Source organism: Orcinus orca, chromosome 1 (assembly GCF_937001465.1).
Source record: "Orcinus orca chromosome 1, mOrcOrc1.1, whole genome shotgun sequence".
Lineage (NCBI taxonomy): Eukaryota > Metazoa > Chordata > Mammalia > Artiodactyla > Delphinidae > Orcinus > Orcinus orca.
The window spans coordinates 101,941,257-101,959,540 of record NC_064559.1 but is presented as its reverse complement, the minus strand read 5'-3'; the positions used below and the strand labels follow the sequence as shown (position 1 = coordinate 101,959,540).

At 39.4% G+C, this 18,284-nt stretch overlaps 2 long non-coding RNA genes across 9 annotated transcripts in view; one reads left to right on the top strand and one right to left on the bottom strand.

The window, feature by feature from the left end:
• Positions 1-3,080: 3,080 nt before the first annotated feature.
• Positions 3,081-18,284, bottom strand: part of LOC117198720 (uncharacterized) — a 29,091-nt gene continuing 13,887 nt past the window's right edge. For 4 of the 7 annotated variants that reach the window (XR_007474055.1, XR_007474050.1, XR_007474058.1 and 1 more), the window contains exons 2-3: positions 10,311-10,679; positions 3,081-3,308 (exon numbers count right to left, since the gene is read on the bottom strand). This is a non-coding gene — a long non-coding RNA (uncharacterized LOC117198720). Of the gene's footprint in view, positions 3,309-10,310; positions 10,680-10,805; positions 10,821-11,432; positions 11,493-17,724; positions 17,740-18,284 lie in introns of those variants that run through there. The other 3 variants (XR_007474056.1, XR_007474054.1, XR_007474057.1) reach the window with 3 other exon arrangements.
• LOC125962612 (uncharacterized) overlaps positions 10,398-18,284 on the top strand; it is a 27,927-nt gene continuing 20,040 nt past the window's right edge. The window contains exon 1 of one of the 2 annotated variants that reach the window (XR_007474047.1): positions 10,398-10,515. This is a non-coding gene — a long non-coding RNA (uncharacterized LOC125962612). Of the gene's footprint in view, positions 10,516-17,008; positions 17,435-18,284 lie in introns of those variants that run through there. The other variant, XR_007474046.1, reaches the window with a different exon arrangement.

The following is an 18,284-nucleotide window of genomic DNA, read 5'->3' as shown; positions in this document are numbered from 1 at the left end:
CATATATACAACATAACTGTCCAAGTTGGTGCTTTGACATGTTGCCCATGCATTTAGTAATAATCCTTTCATATCTTTCATAATTCTACCTGCAGTCTGAAGGAAGAACAGGCCTAGTAACGGGTCTTGGGCAATTAATCAGGAAGCTTCTTAGGAATGTCATTTTATAATGGAAAAGGAGGATGAAGAGGAGAATGAAGAGGAGAGGAGGAGAAAGAGGAGTCACTTGAGACTTGAGAAGAGTCACCAGATAAGCATGTGCCAGAAGAACAGGACCTAACGTTTCTCTCAAGCTCAGCCACATCTTCACATCTATAAACTATTTAAATATTATAATAAATTGCTATAAAAATGAAATTACAGTATATAATATATAATTGAGAAAACATAAAGTTGTTCAAAAATGAAAACATCTAATAAACTGCCAAGAAAAATCACTGCTTATATTTTGGTCTATTTAGTGTTAGGTGTTTTCTATTTTCATAAACCCACAGACATGCATACATGTCTTTCAGGGTACTGATCTGAGATCTTTTATCTTTTGCAACATAGATGCTTCCAGCCATAAATTGCTCACAATGCGTTGCATTACATTTTTCCCTAAAGGTCTTCTATGCTTTATTTGCCTTTTCATTCATCCCATAGTATTTTCTATTTCTTTGTTATTTCTTCTTCGAGCCATTGTTTAATTAGGAATCTGTTTCCAAACTCATAGATGTCACAGAAACAGAGACTAGAATGGTGGTCAGCAGGAGCTGAGGGGTTCGGCAAAATAGGAGATGTTGGGCAATGGGTACAAGCCTGCATCATACAATGAAGAAGCTCTGGGAGTCTATGGAACATCATGGTGAGTCTAGTTAATAACACTCGGTTGTGTAGTTGAAACTTGCTCAGAAAATAGACCTTAAGCATTCTCATCACACACACACACACACACACAAATACACAGACATACACATATTTAAATGGTTAATGTTGAAGTGATTAATGTGTTAATTGACCGATGGTGATAATCACTGCACAAAGTACACATATGTCAAATCATCCCATTATGCACCGTAAATATGTCCAATTTAATTTGTTCATTATACCTCAGAAAGACCAGATGGAAAAGATGAAAGAAGAACCATCCTACGAAACAGTAACAAAGTTTGAAAATCTTTGTGTTCCTTCTCCTCCTTGCCTCTCTTAGGCTCTGATATTATTCTCTGAGAGAGCTTCCCTTAACAATTCTTCTCTGCGGGCCTTGTATCCACCTCACAGTGGATAATCCCTTCTCGTCACCTATACTGACCACATCTGAAGTAGGTAGTGTGGAAAGTGGGGAAAGGAGGGCTGGAAAGTCGTTACAATTCTTGAAAAATCAGTCTTTTTTGTTTTGGCACATACTTTATTTAGTTGTCAATTCCCTCAAAAACTTATTAGACACCCGACATAATTCATTCTTCCAACCATTTCTCTGTCCCAGGGACCTCACTCAGGTCCTTTTCTGGAAGTAATTTTCTGGCCTGATTAAATTTCTGCCTTGATCCCTGAACATAATTCAACTACCATGAGGCTCCCTGACATACAGGTGGATAGACTACAACTTCTGTCTCTTTTCTCTCTTGTTACAGTCAACTGAAATTGGACTTCGAGTTCAAAACCACCTCTAATCTCATATCTTACTCTTTAGGGATTACAAGTGTTGAGTTTCCTAATTCAACAAGGTTTTGAATATCTGGTCTGTATTTCTCTATTTCCATTATTTTTTTTATTTCTGACCTGCCCGCCAGAAATTTTTTTCTCAACGTACATTTATTGAAATTCCCTGGTCAAATCAACAAGTGACCAATATTTGGTCTGCATCTCAGAATACCATGGACAACCATTACTGCAAACATTTTGCCATTGAATAAAATGTATCACCACATTTATGGCTTCCAATATCAGACTCCTTGCCAACCACATCCAGACTCTAAGCCAATGCCATAATTTTAAGATTTGTTACAGAAGCATCCCACCTCAAAGACTAATTTCTGTGTCAGGTCAAATAACACTAGCTAGAGGAGAGACAACTCCCAAATATCAGTGTTGATTTCTCACTCAGGTACTAGTGTGATAAGGGTTGGGCAGTAATCTGGACATCTTTTTTTTCTTGCAGTTCTGACATCTTGGACTACTTTACTTCTAGGACCACAAGAAGAGATATGCTTAAAGAACACAACCCTTTTCACGGCTTACTGGACCTGTAAGCTACGCACTTAGAAAACAAGCTGCATAGCAACAGTCATTTTGTAAATCTAGATAAACATTGGAAACCCCAGTGTACCTCACATGTGGGGTCAAATCAGTCAAAAAAGTAATTTCAGACGTGAAAAAATATAATAAGACACTGAGGTTGTTGAGTTTTGCAGTAAGAAGAACGTGTTGTGCACATGGAGAACAGGCAGCACTTTGCCTGGTAAGGACCGTTTAAACTTCCCTTTATTTGTACTACCCATGAATACAGAACTACTATAATTTTATGCAGAATGTTCCAATAATTTCCCAAAGTTTTTAATGTGTCACATGATGTTATAAATATGGTTAAGTTGGAAAAGAAAAGGAACACAGACTATGAAAGTGTAATATACTTTAAGAATCTCCGTATGTGCTGTACTAGGTATGTCTGAGCCTCTTTCCTGCTAGAGCAAACATGGTGGTGGTGGTGATGGTGGTGACAGTGATGATGACAGAGACAATGATAATTGGCCACCTTACAAAGTGCCGATTATGTGTCTGGCATCGTGGCAACTGAATTACACACATTCATGTAAATTTTATGCCTAATCAAGTTGGCACTGTAAAGGTGATTTTCCCCACATTTTAGTAAAGGGATTGAACTTCTGAGGAGTTAAATAATTTGTTCCTCAAATCAATGAAGCGATAATTAAGAAGATAACCTGGATTTGAATTTACATACAAGTAATCATCGGTATAACTCAAAATTCACATAACACTGGTTGTGAGAGCCTGAAATTTGGATCGAAGAAGGGTAGAAATCAACCAAAATTATGATATGATATTGCTAAAAGCAGGGTTTCAAAGAAAGAAAATACTTTTACTATCACACAAAAGAAGTGTATTTTATTCAAGAAATGGAGGATAAGTAACAATTGCTCATCTGGCAGAAACCACTGCCCAGGTGACAGACACACACAGAAGACCCTGAGAGAATCCTCAGAGGGCGCTCAGGAGGAGAGATACTGCCCTTCCCTCTGAGGCTCTGGGATGCTTTTTCGGATACCTCCCAGAGGGAAGCAGCATAGCAGACTCAGATAGGAAACCTCTGACCATCAGGAATCCCCACACGCACACTGCAGGCTGAAGAGTGGAAAGCTTCTTCTGTATCCATGATAGGCTTTGAAGAGAAGATGAAGATGGAGCTGTGGAACTAGATGAGCTGATTGTCCTTATCCTTTCCAGAGGCAGATAAAATCTGAAGCTGTTACTTGTCCTTAGGTGGGCACTTCTGCTTGCAATGCTGGGGAGGTGGCACAGGAGTGCATTTCTCAGTGCACTTTATAGGTGGGCAAGGGTCTGTATCCTTGGTAGGTGAGCAAGGATCAGGGCACTTAGTTGAGCATACTGGAGGTAGCTTGCACTGCTCCTTGCACTGCTGCTTGCACTGCTGCTCTTGAGAAGACATCTTTCTGGAGTCTTAATATCTGAAAGAAAGTATATGACCATGTTCACCAGAAGGAATTCCTTCAGAGAGAAGACCCAAAGCTTTGACAACTCAAATAGACAGGATCTCTCCAATCTCAAAATATGGGTGTTAATCTCTTTAATACCTTTTAATGAATTTCTGACTTCTCTCTCGTTCTTTAGCAAATCTATTCATCAGCCCAGAGACAACCTTCTCTTCTCATACAACATTTCCAAAGAAAATATCTTTTTTAAAAGAAACCAGCAGTGTTTTCTCTTTTGGTTTCTTTCCTTTTTTGTTTTATTGAAAACGTCATCTTCAAAAAAGACCGTCACAAGTTCTAAAATCCTCGCCAAGCTCACAAGCAAGTTCTATCACCATTTTTTCTCATGAGGTCCCGACAGCATTACTTATGTGCAAAGCAAAGGGCAATCAGGATGAATGTAAGGGCATCACACCTTCTAAGATTAATGCCTCTGAAATCACAGCAGAGGTCCAAGAGAAAGGCACAGAAAAAGGTAAATACTTTACTCTTTATCCCTTCACTTCAAAATTTCCTTTTAATTTCTTGTTCAATAGAGGAATTCAAACTAGGTGTCAGAAATCTAGTAAATACAATATAACATTGTGCCCAGATTCCAAGTTCCCATCCACTAAGTAACATTATACCCTTGATCATAACTTTGGACCCATCAAATTTGTGGTCTCCAGCATAAACTCAACATTCGGGGGCCCGAGAACAAAGTTGAACTGAAGCATCAGACTCACCAGGTTCTCCAAAGTCAATCGGAACTCGAGTAGCAGGAGGATAGCTGTCGTGCAGTAGAGGCCCTTTTTATTGGGGTTTGCTGCCCCACCCAGGGGGAAGCGGAGCTACCAAAACCGGCCTGGTTCAGTCATTTCCGAACCCAATGCAAATCCATCCATAACTGGCTTGGCAGGGACTCTGAAAACAGGAAATGTCCTGCGCCAGGATCTCCTCACTAGATTATGTTCTCATGACTCACAGAGTCCCTGCCTTAGCTCTCCGTTTCAGTGGTTTATGGCAGTGGGAGGATTTTGAAGCTTCTCTAACTTGCAGACAAACGTTCCGTTTCTTGATTGGGGAAGATGACCCTTTTCTATCTTTCACCTTCCTTGACTTCTAAAACTGCCTGCCTAGTTGCACTTGAACTGGTGGCCATTTTATTGTACATACTGGTTTGAGAAAGGCCTGGCTACCTGGTGACACCATTCTCTTTATCTCAAGCCCCTCTTATAATGCATTTCCTCTTGATCCATGGCTTGCTAAGTGAAGTCTCTTCTCTTCTAAAACGGGAGGGAAGGTTGCGGATCATCTCCGATGACTTCCCGCCGTGATACATAAATACGTTTAGTAAAGTGGTCACCTCTAGGGACCCCCTTTCACTGCTTTGCTGCTTCAAATTAAGAACATCCAGCACTCACATTCCTATTAACTTTGTAAATCTGTTTCACTTCCGGCCACAAGGAATTCACTAGGAGCGTAGCATCACCTACCATAATTCCAATCAGCTGGCAGATCAGAACCTAGACTTACAATACAAACCAAGTCTTTTACTCATACCTCCCAAACGTGACATACCACCTGCTGTTACCTAACTTTTCCCAAAGGACCTCTTTGGATTTCTTCAACTTTTGACGAAAGCTCAGAGGAGTGTTTAAATATTCTGGCTTCCTGTCCCTTTGAAATTTTTGGAAAACCCTATCTAATATGCAATGCCATTCAAGTCACTAATTTTGTATGTATTTAAGAGTTACGAATTATTTAAATACACGTTTTGTTTCACATCAAATCTCGGGGTAAATTCCAGAGAAAGTTGATATCCCTTTATTAAAATGCAGTCACTGAAGTTCATTGCCATTCATATACAACTTCTTAATGATTAATAATAAGTTTGTTAAAATTTTAACCTACGTTTTACATTTTCCATTTTGCTCACTGTGGAACGTATGTCAAATAAGCCTATTTCCTGCTCTACTTTCTTCATAGAATTTGTCAGTGTGCTGGAAGGAAGGTTTGGTGGTTAATTTATGGGTCAGCTTCCCTGGCATATGGTCCCCGGTTAACTGGTCAACCATTATCTGGGTGTTTCTGTAAGGATGCTTTTGCAAGAGAGTATTATTTACATCAGTGGCCTGAGTAAAGGCGGTTGCCTTCTATAAGCTGGTAATTCTTCTTCCAATCAACTGACCTCCTCAATAGAACAAGGCTGACCGTCACCGAGGTAAAAGACGATTACCCTGTTGGATGGGCTTCCAGCAGGCTTTCAGCTCTGCAGATTTTGAGTTTGCCAAACTTTGTAATCTCTCTATCTCTCTCAATCTCTCTCTCTCCTTCTCTGTTTCTCTCTCTCTCACACTGTCTCTCACTTTCTGTAACACATTTCTCTCTCTCTCTCTCTCTCTCTCTCTCTCTCTCTCTATATATATATATATATATATATATATTTTACATTGCAATATTTAATTTGAATATTTCATCTGGCTTATCATGTACAAGATTACATATGGTCAATTAAAATAAAACATTTCCAAGTTATTATAAAGTAAATTTAAAGTAAAAAATACTACTGTTACATGACACCTCTGATGTGGAATTATGACAAATATAATGAACTTTTAGAAAATAACTGAAGTTCAGGAACCAGTGCCCTAGCATGTTCTCCAAATACCTTATTTCTACCTTTTCAGAGATTCAGCTGTCAAGAGTTCTTCTACAGTTCCTCTCTTCTCTCCTGGACCTGAGCACTACTCTTTTCTCTGCTGTCCCCTTGGGCACTGAAGCTTCTCGTGATGGGCTGTGGCTGGTGAAGGGCCCTGTCTGGTTTAGAAATAAAGTTTGCAACTCTCACTTTATATTACTGTGGAATGTGGGAACACATGTTTTATGGAATCAGGATGTCCCTCTCACCTGACATGAACACTGCCTTAGAGTGCCGTCGTGTGCTTAAAATTCCTTTATCAGGAAATAAATCCCTTGTATTCCATAAGTAAATATCAGGTTTCAATTGTGTGAAACCAAAAATAGATATAAGATACCACTTAAGACTCACAGCATCACATATAAGTGATTGAGAGCTGGGTTGGGAGTGGAGAGAAGATCAGAGCTCTAAGGTCTGAAATCTAGATGAAATATGGACTTAGGGCTCATCTGAAATACTTGCTTTCTTCTGCTCTTTCCAAACATGTTTTATGGCTTTGAAGACAGTAATATGAAAAGGTTTTCACTGTTTATTCTCGATCTTCCTTTTCAACCCTCCAGAACCCTCAACCTGCCATATTACCTTCACTGCCGCATATATACAACATAACCGTCCAAGTTGGTACTCTGACATGTTGCCCATGCATTTAGTAATAATCCTTTCCTATCTTTCATATTCTACCTGCAGTCTGAAGGAAGAACTGGCCTAGTAACGTGTCTTGGGCAATTAATCAGGAAGCTTCTTAGGAATGTCATTTTATAATGGAAAAGGAGGAAGAAGAGGAGAATGAAGAGGAGAGGAAGAGAAAGAGGAGACACTTGAGACTTGAGAAGAGTCACCAGATAAGCATGTGCCAGAAGACCAGGACCTAACCTTTCTCTCAAGCTCAGCCACACCTTCACTACTATAAACCATTTAAATATTATAATAAATGGCTATAAAAATGAAATTACAGTATATAATATATAATTGGGAAAACATAAAGTTGTTCAAAAATGAACACATCTAATAAACTGCCAAGAAAAATCACTGCTTATATTTTGCTCTATTTAGTGTTAGGTGTTTTCTCTTTTCATAAACCCACAGACATGCATACATGTCTTTCAGGTTACTGATCTGAGATCCTTTATCTTTTGCAACATAGATGCCTCCAGCCGTTAGTTGCTCTCTATGCACTGCATCACATTTATCCCTAAAGGTCTTCTATGCTTTATTTCCATTTTTATTCATCCCAAAGTATTTTCTATTTATTTGTTATTTCTTCTTCGAGCCATTGTTTATTTAGGAATGTGTTTCCAAACTCAAAGATGTCACAGAAGCAGAGACTAGAATGGTGGTCAGCAGGGGCTGAGGGGTTCGGCAAAAGAGGAGATGTTGGACAATGGGTACAAACCTGCATCATACGATGAAGAAGCTCTGGGAGTCTACGGAACATCATAATGAGTCTAGTTAATAACACTCAGTTGTGTAGTTGAAACTTGCTCAGAAAATAGACCTTAAGCATTCTCATCACGCACACACACACACACACACACACATACACACACACACACAAACACACAATTACACGGACATAGGCATATTTAAATAGTTAATGGTGAAGTGATTAATGTATTAAGTGACTGATGGTGGTAATCACTGCACAAAGTACACATATGTCAAATCATCTCATTATGTACCACAAATATGTCCAGTTTAATTTGTCAATACGACCTCAATAATACCGGATGGAAAAGGTGAAAGAGAAACCATCCTACAAAACCGTAAGAAAGTTTCAGAATCTTTGTGTTCCTTGTCCTCCTTGCCTCTCTTAGGCTCTGATACTACTCTCTGAGAGAGCTTCCCTTAACAATTCTTCTCTGCGGGCCTTGTATCCACCTCACAGTGGATAATCCCTTCTCGTCACCTATACTGACCACATCTGAAGTAGGTAGTGTGGAAAGGGGGGAAAGGAGGGCTGGAAAGTCGTTACAATTCTTGAAAAATCAGTCTTTTTTGTTTTGGCACATACTTTATTTCGTTGTCAATTCCCTCAAACACTTATTAGACACCCGACATAATTCATTCTTCCAATCATTTCTGTGTCCCACGGACCTCACTCAGGTCCTCTTCTGGAAGTAATTTTCTGGCCTGATTAAATTCCTGCCTTGATCCCTGAACATAATTCAACTACCATGAGGCTCCCTGACACACAGGTGGATAGACTTCCACTTCTCCCTCTTTTCTCTGTTGTTACAGTCAACTGAAATTGGACTTCAAGTTCAAAACCACTTCTAATCACATATCTTACACTTTAGGGCTTACAAGTGTTGAGTTTCCTAATTCATCAAGCTTCTGAATATCTGGGCTATTTTTTTCTTTCCATTTTTCTGAACTGCCAACCGGAAATCTTTTTCTGAACATACATTAATTGAAATACCCTGGTCAAATCAACAAGTGACCAATATTTGGTCTGCATCTCAGAATACCATGGACAACCACTACTGCAAACATTTTGCCATTGAATAAAATGTATCACCACATTTATGGCTTCCAATATCAGATTCCTTGCCAAACACCTCCAGACTCTAAGCCAATGCCATAATTTTAAGATTTTTTATAGAAGCCTCCCACCTCAAAGACTAATTTCTGTGTCAGGTCAAATAACACTAGCTAGAGGAGAGACAACTCCCAAATATCAGTGTTGATTTCTCACTCTTGTAATAGTCTGATAAGCGTTGGGCAGTAATCTGGACATCTTTTTTTTCCTGCAGTTCTGGCATCTTGGACTCCTTTACTTCTAGGACCACAAGAAGAGATATGCTTAAAGAACACAACCCTTTTCACGGCTTACTGGATCTGTAAGCTACACACTTAGAAAACAAGCTGCATAGCAACAGTCATCTTGTAAATCTAGATAAACATTGGAAACCCAAGTGTCCCCCCAAAGTGGGGTCAAATCGGTCAGGAAAGTAATTTCAGACGTGAGAAAATATAATAAGACACTGAGGTTGTTGAGTTTTGCAGTAAGAAGAACGTGTTGTGCACGTGGAGAGCAGGCAGCACTTTGCCTGGCAAGGACCCTTTACACTTCCCTTTATTTGTACTACCCATGAATTCAGAAATACTATAATTTTATGCAGAATATCCCAATAATTTCCCAAAGCATTTAATGTGTCACATGATGTTATAAATACGGTTAAGTTGGAAAAGAAAAGGAACCCAGAATATGAAAGTGTAGTATACTTTAAGAATCTCCGTATGTGCTGTGCTCGGTATGTCTGAGCCTCTTTCCTGCTAGAGCAAACATGGTGATGGTGGTGATGGTGGTGACAGTGATGATGACAGAGATAATGATGACTTGCCACCTCACAAAGTGCTAATTATGTGCCCAGCATTGTGGCAACTGAATTACACACATTCATGTAAATTTTATGCCTAAGCCAGTTGGCACTGTAAAGGTGATTTTCCCCACATTTTAGTAAAGGGATTGAACTTCTGAGGAGTTAAATAATTTGTTCCTCAAATCAATCAAGCAATAATTAAGAAAATAACCTGGATTTGAAATTATATACAAATAATCATCGATATAACTCAAAATTCACATAACACTGGTTGTGAGAGCCTGAAATTTGGATCGAAGAAGGATAGAAATCAACCAAAATTATGATATGATATTGCTAAAAGCAGGTTTTCAAAGAAACAAAATACTTTTACCATCACAAAAAAAATTGTATTTTATTCAGGAAATGGAGGATAAGTAACAATTGCTCATCTGGCAGAAACCGTTGCCTAGATGACAGACACACACAGAAGACACTGAGAGAATCCTCAGAGGGCGCTCAGGAGGAGAGATACTGCTCTTCCCTCTGAGGCTCTGGGATGCTTTTTTGGATACCTCCCAGAGGGAAGCAGCATAGCAGACTCAGATAGGAAACCTCTGACCGTCAGGAATCCCCACACGCACACTGCAGGCTGAAGAGTGGAAAGCTTCTCCTGTATCCATGATAGGCTTTGAAGAGAAGATGAAGATGGAGCTGTGGAACTAGATGAGCTGATTGTCCTTATCCTTTCCAGAGGCAGATAAAACCTGAAGCTGTTACTTGTTCTTGGGTGGGCACTTCTGCTGGCATTGCTCGGGAGGTGGCACAGGAGTGCATTTCTCAGGGCACTTTACAGGTTGGCAAGGGTCTGTACCCTTTTTAGGTGAGCAAGGATCAGGGCACTTTGTTGGGCACACTGGAGGTATCTTGCACTGCTGCTTGCACTGCTGCTCTTGAGAAGACATCTTTCTGGAGTCTTAATATCTGAAAGAAAGTATATGACCATGTTCACCATAAGGAATTCCTTCAGAGAGAAGACCCAAAGCTTTGACAACTCAAATAGACAGGATCTCTCCAATCTCTAAAAATGGGTGTTAATCTCTTTAATACCTTTTAATGAATTTCTGACTTCTCTCTCGTTCTTTAGCAAATCTATTCATCAGCCCAGAGACAACCTTCTCTTTTCTCATACAACATTTCCAAAGAAAATATCTTTTTTTAAAAGAAACCAGCAGTGTTTTCTCTTTTGGTTTCTTTGTTCTTCTTTTTTTAATGAAAACCTCATCTTTAAAACAGGCCATCACAAGTTCTAAAATCCTGGGCAAACTCACAAGCAATTTCTATCACCATTTTTTCTCATGAGGTCCCGACATGATTACTTATGTACAAAGCAAAGGGCAATCAGGATGAATGTAAGGGCATCACACCTTCTAAGATTAATGCCTCTGAAATCACAACAGAGGTCCAACAGAAAGGCACAGAAAAAGGTAAATACTTTACTCTTTATCCCTTCATGTCAAAATTTCCGTTTAATTTCTTGTTCAATAGAGGAATTCAAACTAGGTATCAGAAATCTAGTAAATACAATATAACATTGTGCCCAGATTCCAAGTTCCCATCCACTAAGTAACATTATACCCTTGATCATAACTTTGGACCCATCAAATTTGCGGTCTCCAGCATAAACTCAACATTCGGGGGCCCGAGAACAAAGTTGAACTGAAGAATCATACTCACCAGGTTCGCCAAAGTCAATCAGAACTCGAGTAGCAGGAGGATAGCTGTCGTGTAGTAGAGGCCCTTTTTATTGGTGTTTGCTGCCCCACCCAGGGGGAAGTGGAGCTACCAAAACTGGCCTGGTTCAGTCATTACCCAACCAAATGCAAATCCATCCATAACTGGCTTGGCAGGGACTCTGAAAACAGGAAATGTCCTGCGCCAGGATCTCCTCACTGGATTATGTTCTCATGACTCACAGAGTCCCTGCCTTAGTTCTCCGTTTCAGTGGTTTATGGCAGTGGGAGGATTTTGAAGCTTCTCTAACTTACAGACAAACGTTCCGTTTCTTGATTGGGGAAGATGACCCTTTTCTATCTTTCACCTTCCTTGACTTCTAAAACTGCCTGCCTAGTTGCACTTGAACTGGTGGCCATTTTATTGTGCATACTGGTTTGAGAAAGGCCTGGCTACCTGGTGACACCGTTCTCTTTATCTCAAGCCCCTCTTATAATGCATTTCCTCTTGATCCATGGCTTGCTAAGTGAAGTCTCTTCTCCTCTTCTAAAATGGACTGAGGGAAGGTTGCAGATCATCTCTGATGACTTCCCACCGTGATACTTAAATACGTTTAGTAAAGTGGCCACCTCTAGGGACGCCCTTTCACTGTTTTGCTCCTTCAAATTAATAACATCCAGCAGTCACATTCTTATGAACTTTGTAAATCTTGTTCACTTCCGGCTACAAGGAATTCACTAGGAGCGTAGCATCACCTACCATAATTCCAATCAGCTGGCAGATCAGAACCTAGACTTACAATACAAACCAAGCCTTTTACTCATACCTCCCAAACATGACATAACACATGCTCTTACCTAATTTCTCCCAAAGGACCTCTTTGGATTTCTTCAACTTTTGAAGAAAGCTCAGAGGAGTGTTTAAATATTCTGGCTTCCTTTCCCTTTGAAATTTTTGGAAAACTCTATCTAATATGCAATGCCATTCAAGTCACTAATTTTATATGTATTTAATATTTACAAATTATTTAAATACATGTTTTGTTTCACATCAAGTCTAGGGGTAAATTCCAGAGAAAGTTGATATCCCTTTATTAAAAATGCAGTCACTGAGGTTCATTGCCATTCATATACAACTTCTTAATGATTAATAATAAGTTTGTTAAAATTTTAACCTACGTTTTACATTTTCCATTTTGCTCATTGTGGAACATATGTCAAATAAGCCTATTTCCTGCTCTACTTTCTTCATAGAATTTGTCAGTGTGCTGGAAGGAAGGTTTGGTGGTTAATTTATGGGTCAGCTTCCCTGGCATATGGTCCCCGGTTATCTGGTCAAACATTATTCTGGGTGTTTCTGTAAGGATGTTTTGCATGAGAGTATTATTTACAACAGTGGCCTGAGTAAAGGTGGTTGCCTTCTATAAGGTGGGAATTCCTCTTCCAATCCACTGACTGCCTCAATGGAACAAGGCTGACCGTCACCGAGGTAAAAGACGATTACCCTGTTGGATGGGCTTCCAGCAGGCTTTCAGCTCTGCAGATTTTGAGTTTGCCAAACTTTGTAATCTCTCTATCTCTCTCAATCTCTCTCTCTCTCTCTCTCTCTATCTATCTATCTATCTATATTTTATACATTACAATATTTAATTTGAATATTTCATCTGGCTTATCATGTACAAGATTACATATGGTCAATTAAAATAAAACATTTCCAAGTTATTATAAAGTAAAGTTAAAGTAAAAAATACTACTGTTACATGACACCTCTGATGTGGAATTATGACAAATATAATGAACTTTTAGAAAATAACTGAAGTTCAGGAACCAGTGCCCTAGCATGTTCTCCAAATACCTTATTTCTACCTTTTCAGAGATTCAGCTGTCAAGAGTTCTTCTACAGTTCCTCTCTTCTCTCCTGGACCTGAGCACTACTCTTTTCTCTGCTGTCCCCTTGGGCACTGAAGCTTCTCGTGATGGGCCGTGGCTGGTGAAGGGCCCTGTCTGGTTTAGAAATAAAGTTGCAACTCTCACTTTATATTACTGTGGAATGTGGGAACACATGTTTTATGGAATCAGGATGTCCCTCTCACCTGACATGAACACTGCCTTAGAGTGCCGTCGTGTGCTTAAAATTCCTTTATCAGGAAATAAATCCCTTGTATTCCATAAGTAAATATCAGGTTTCAATTGTGTGAAACCAAAAATAGATATAAGATACCACTTAAGACTCACAGCATCACATATAAGTGATTGAGAGCTGGGTTGGGAGTGGAGAGAAGATCAGAGCTCTAAGGTCTGAAATCTAGATGAAATATGGACTTAGGGCTCATCTGAAATACTTGCTTTCTTCTGCTCTTTCCAAACATGTTTTATGGCTTTGAAGACAGTAATATGAAAAGGTTTTCACTGTTTATTCTCGATCTTCCTTTTCAACCCTCCAGAACCCTCAACCTGCCATATTACCTTCACTGCCGCATATATACAACATAACCGTCCAAGTTGGTACTCTGACATGTTGCCCATGCATTTAGTAATAATCCTTTCCTATCTTTCATATTCTACCTGCAGTCTGAAGGAAGAACTGGCCTAGTAACGTGTCTTGGGCAATTAATCAGGAAGCTTCTTAGGAATGTCATTTTATAATGGAAAAGGAGGAAGAAGAGGAGAATGAAGAGGAGAGGAAGAGAAAGAGGAGACACTTGAGACTTGAGAAGAGTCACCAGATAAGCATGTGCCAGAAGACCAGGACCTAACCTTTCTCTCAAGCTCAGCCACACCTTCACTACTATAAACCATTTAAATATTATAATAAATGGCTATAAAAATGAAATTACAGTATATAATATATAATTGGGAAAACATAAAGTTGTTCAAAAATGAACACATCTAATAAACTGCCAAGAAAAATCACTGCTTATATTTTGCTCTATTTAGTGTTAGGTGTTTTCTCTTTTCATAAACCCACAGACATGCATACATGTCTTTCAGGTTACTGATCTGAGATCCTTTATCTTTTGCAACATAGATGCCTCCAGCCGTTAGTTGCTCTCTATGCACTGCATCACATTTATCCCTAAAGGTCTTCTATGCTTTATTTCCATTTTTATTCATCCCAAAGTATTTTCTATTTATTTGTTATTTCTTCTTCGAGCCATTGTTTATTTAGGAATGTGTTTCCAAACTCAAAGATGTCACAGAAGCAGAGACTAGAATGGTGGTCAGCAGGGGCTGAGGGGTTCGGCAAAAGAGGAGATGTTGGACAATGGGTACAAACCTGCATCATACGATGAAGAAGCTCTGGGAGTCTACGGAACATCATAATGAGTCTAGTTAATAACACTCAGTTGTGTAGTTGAAACTTGCTCAGAAAATAGACCTTAAGCATTCTCATCACGCACACACACACACACACACACACATACACACACACACACAAACACACAATTACACGGACATAGGCATATTTAAATAGTTAATGGTGAAGTGATGAATGTATTAAGTGACTGATGGTGGTAATCACTGCACAAAGTACACATATGTCAAATCATCTCATTATGTACCACAAATATGTCCAGTTTAATTTGTCAATACGACCTCAATAATACCGGATGGAAAAGGTGAAAGAGAAACCATCCTACAAAACCGTAAGAAAGTTTCAGAATCTTTGTGTTCCTTGTCCTCCTTGCCTCTCTTAGGCTCTGATACTACTCTCTGAGAGAGCTTCCCTTAACAATTCTTCTCTGCGGGCCTTGTATCCACCTCACAGTGGATAATCCCTTCTCGTCACCTATACTGACCACATCTGAAGTAGGTAGTGTGGAAAGGGGGGAAAGGAGGGCTGGAAAGTCGTTACAATTCTTGAAAAATCAGTCTTTTTTGTTTTGGCACATACTTTATTTCGTTGTCAATTCCCTCAAACACTTATTAGACACCCGACATAATTCATTCTTCCAATCATTTCTGTGTCCCACGGACCTCACTCAGGTCCTCTTCTGGAAGTAATTTTCTGGCCTGATTAAATTCCTGCCTTGATCCCTGAACATAATTCAACTACCATGAGGCTCCCTGACACACAGGTGGATAGACTTCCACTTCTCCCTCTTTTCTCTGTTGTTACAGTCAACTGAAATTGGACTTCAAGTTCAAAACCACTTCTAATCACATATCTTACACTTTAGGGCTTACAAGTGTTGAGTTTCCTAATTCATCAAGCTTCTGAATATCTGGGCTATTTTTTTCTTTCCATTTTTCTGAACTGCCAACCGGAAATCTTTTTCTGAACATACATTAATTGAAATACCCTGGTCAAATCAACAAGTGACCAATATTTGGTCTGCATCTCAGAATACCATGGACAACCACTACTGCAAACATTTTGCCATTGAATAAAATGTATCACCACATTTATGGCTTCCAATATCAGATTCCTCGCCAAACACCTCCAGACTCTAAGCCAATGCCATAATTTTAAGATTTTTTATAGAAGCCTCCCACCTCAAAGACTAATTTCTGTGTCAGGTCAAATAACACTAGCTAGAGGAGAGACAACTCCCAAATATCAGTGTTGATTTCTCACTCTTGTAATAGTCTGATAAGCGTTGGGCAGTAATCTGGACATCTTTTTTTTCCTGCAGTTCTGGCATCTTGGACTCCTTTACTTCTAGGACCACAAGAAGAGATATGCTTAAAGAACACAACCCTTTTCACGGCTTACTGGATCTGTAAGCTACACACTTAGAAAACAAGCTGCATAGCAACAGTCATCTTGTAAATCTAGATAAACATTGGAAACCCAAGTGTCCCCCCAAAGTGGGGTCAAATCGGTCAGGAAAGTAATTTCAGACGTGAGAAAATATAATAAGACACTGAGGTTGTTGAGTTTTGCAGTAAGAAGAACGTGTTGTGCACGTGGAGAGCAGGCAGCACTTTGCCTGGCAAGGACCCTTTACACTTCCCTTTATTTGTACTACCCATGAATTCAGAAATACTATAATTTTATGCAGAATATCCCAATAATTTCCCAAAGCATTTAATGTGTCACATGATGTTATAAATACGGTTAAGTTGGAAAAGAAAAGGAACCCAGAATATGAAAGTGTAGTATACTTTAAGAATCTCCGTATGTGCTGTGCTCGGTATGTCTGAGCCTCTTTCCTGCTAGAGCAAACATGGTGATGGTGGTGATGGTGGTGACAGTGATGATGACAGAGATAATGATGACTTGCCACCTCACAAAGTGCTAATTATGTGCCCAGCATTGTGGCAACTGAATTACACACATTCATGTAAATTTTATGCCTAAGCCAGTTGGCACTGTAAAGGTGATTTTCCCCACATTTTAGTAAAGGGATTGAACTTCTGAGGAGTTAAATAATTTGTTCCTCAAATCAATCAAGCAATAATTAAGAAAATAACCTGGATTTGAAATTATATACAAATAATCATCGATATAACTCAAAATTCACATAACACTGGTTGTGAGAGCCTGAAATTTGGATCGAAGAAGGATAGAAATCAACCAAAATTATGATATGATATTGCTAAAAGCAGGTTTTCAAAGAAACAAAATACTTTTACCATCACAAAAAAAATTGTATTTTATTCAGGAAATGGAGGATAAGTAACAATTGCTCATCTGGCAGAAACCGTTGCCTAGATGACAGACACACACAGAAGACACTGAGAGAATCCTCAGAGGGCGCTCAGGAGGAGAGATACTGCTCTTCCCTCTGAGGCTCTGGGATGCTTTTTCGGATACCTCCCAGAGGGAAGCAGCATAGCAGACTCAGATAGGAAACCTCTGACCGTCAGGAATCCCCACACGCACACTGCAGGCTGAAGAGTGGAAAGCTTCTCCTGTATCCATGATAGGCTTTGAAGAGAAGATGAAGATGGAGCTGTGGAACTAGATGAGCTGATTGTCCTTATCCTTTCCAGAGGCAGATAAAACCTGAAGCTGTTACTTGTTCTTGGGTGGGCACTTCTGCTGGCATTGCTCGGGAGGTGGCACAGGAGTGCATTTCTCAGGGCACTTTACAGGTTGGCAAGGGTCTGTACCCTTTTTAGGTGAGCAAGGATCAGGGCACTTTGTTGGGCACACTGGAGGTATCTTGCACTGCTGCTTGCACTGCTGCTCTTGAGAAGACATCTTTCTGGAGTCTTAATATCTGAAAGAAAGTATATGACCATGTTCACCATAAGGAATTCCTTCAGAGAGAAGACCCAAAGCTTTGACAACTCAAATAGACAGGATCTCTCCAATCTCTAAAAATGGGTGTTAATCTCTTTAATACCTTTTAATGAATTTCTGACTTCTCTCTCGTTCTTTAGCAAATCTATTCATCAGCCCAGAGACAACCTTCTCTTTTCTCATACAACATTTCCAAAGAAAATATCTTTTTTTAAAAGAAACCAGCAGTGTTTTCTCTTTTGGTTTCTTTGTTCTTCTTTTTTTAATGAAAACCTCATCTTTAAAAAAGGCCATCACAAGTTCTAAAATCCTGGGCAAACTCACAAGCAATTTCTATCACCATTTTTTCTCATGAGGTCCCGACATGATTACTTATGTACAAAGCAAAGGGCAATCAGGATGAATGTAAGGGCATCACACCTTCTAAGATTAATGCCTCTGAAATCACAACAGAGGTCCAACAGAAAGGCACAGAAAAAGGTAAATACTTTACTCTTTATCCCTTCATGTCAAAATTTCCGTTTAATTTCTTGTTCAATAGAGGAATTCAAACTAGGTATCAGAAATCTAGTAAATACAATATAACATTGTGCCCAGATTCCAAGTTCCCATCCACTAAGTAACATTATACCCTTGATCATAACTTTGGACCCATCAAATTTG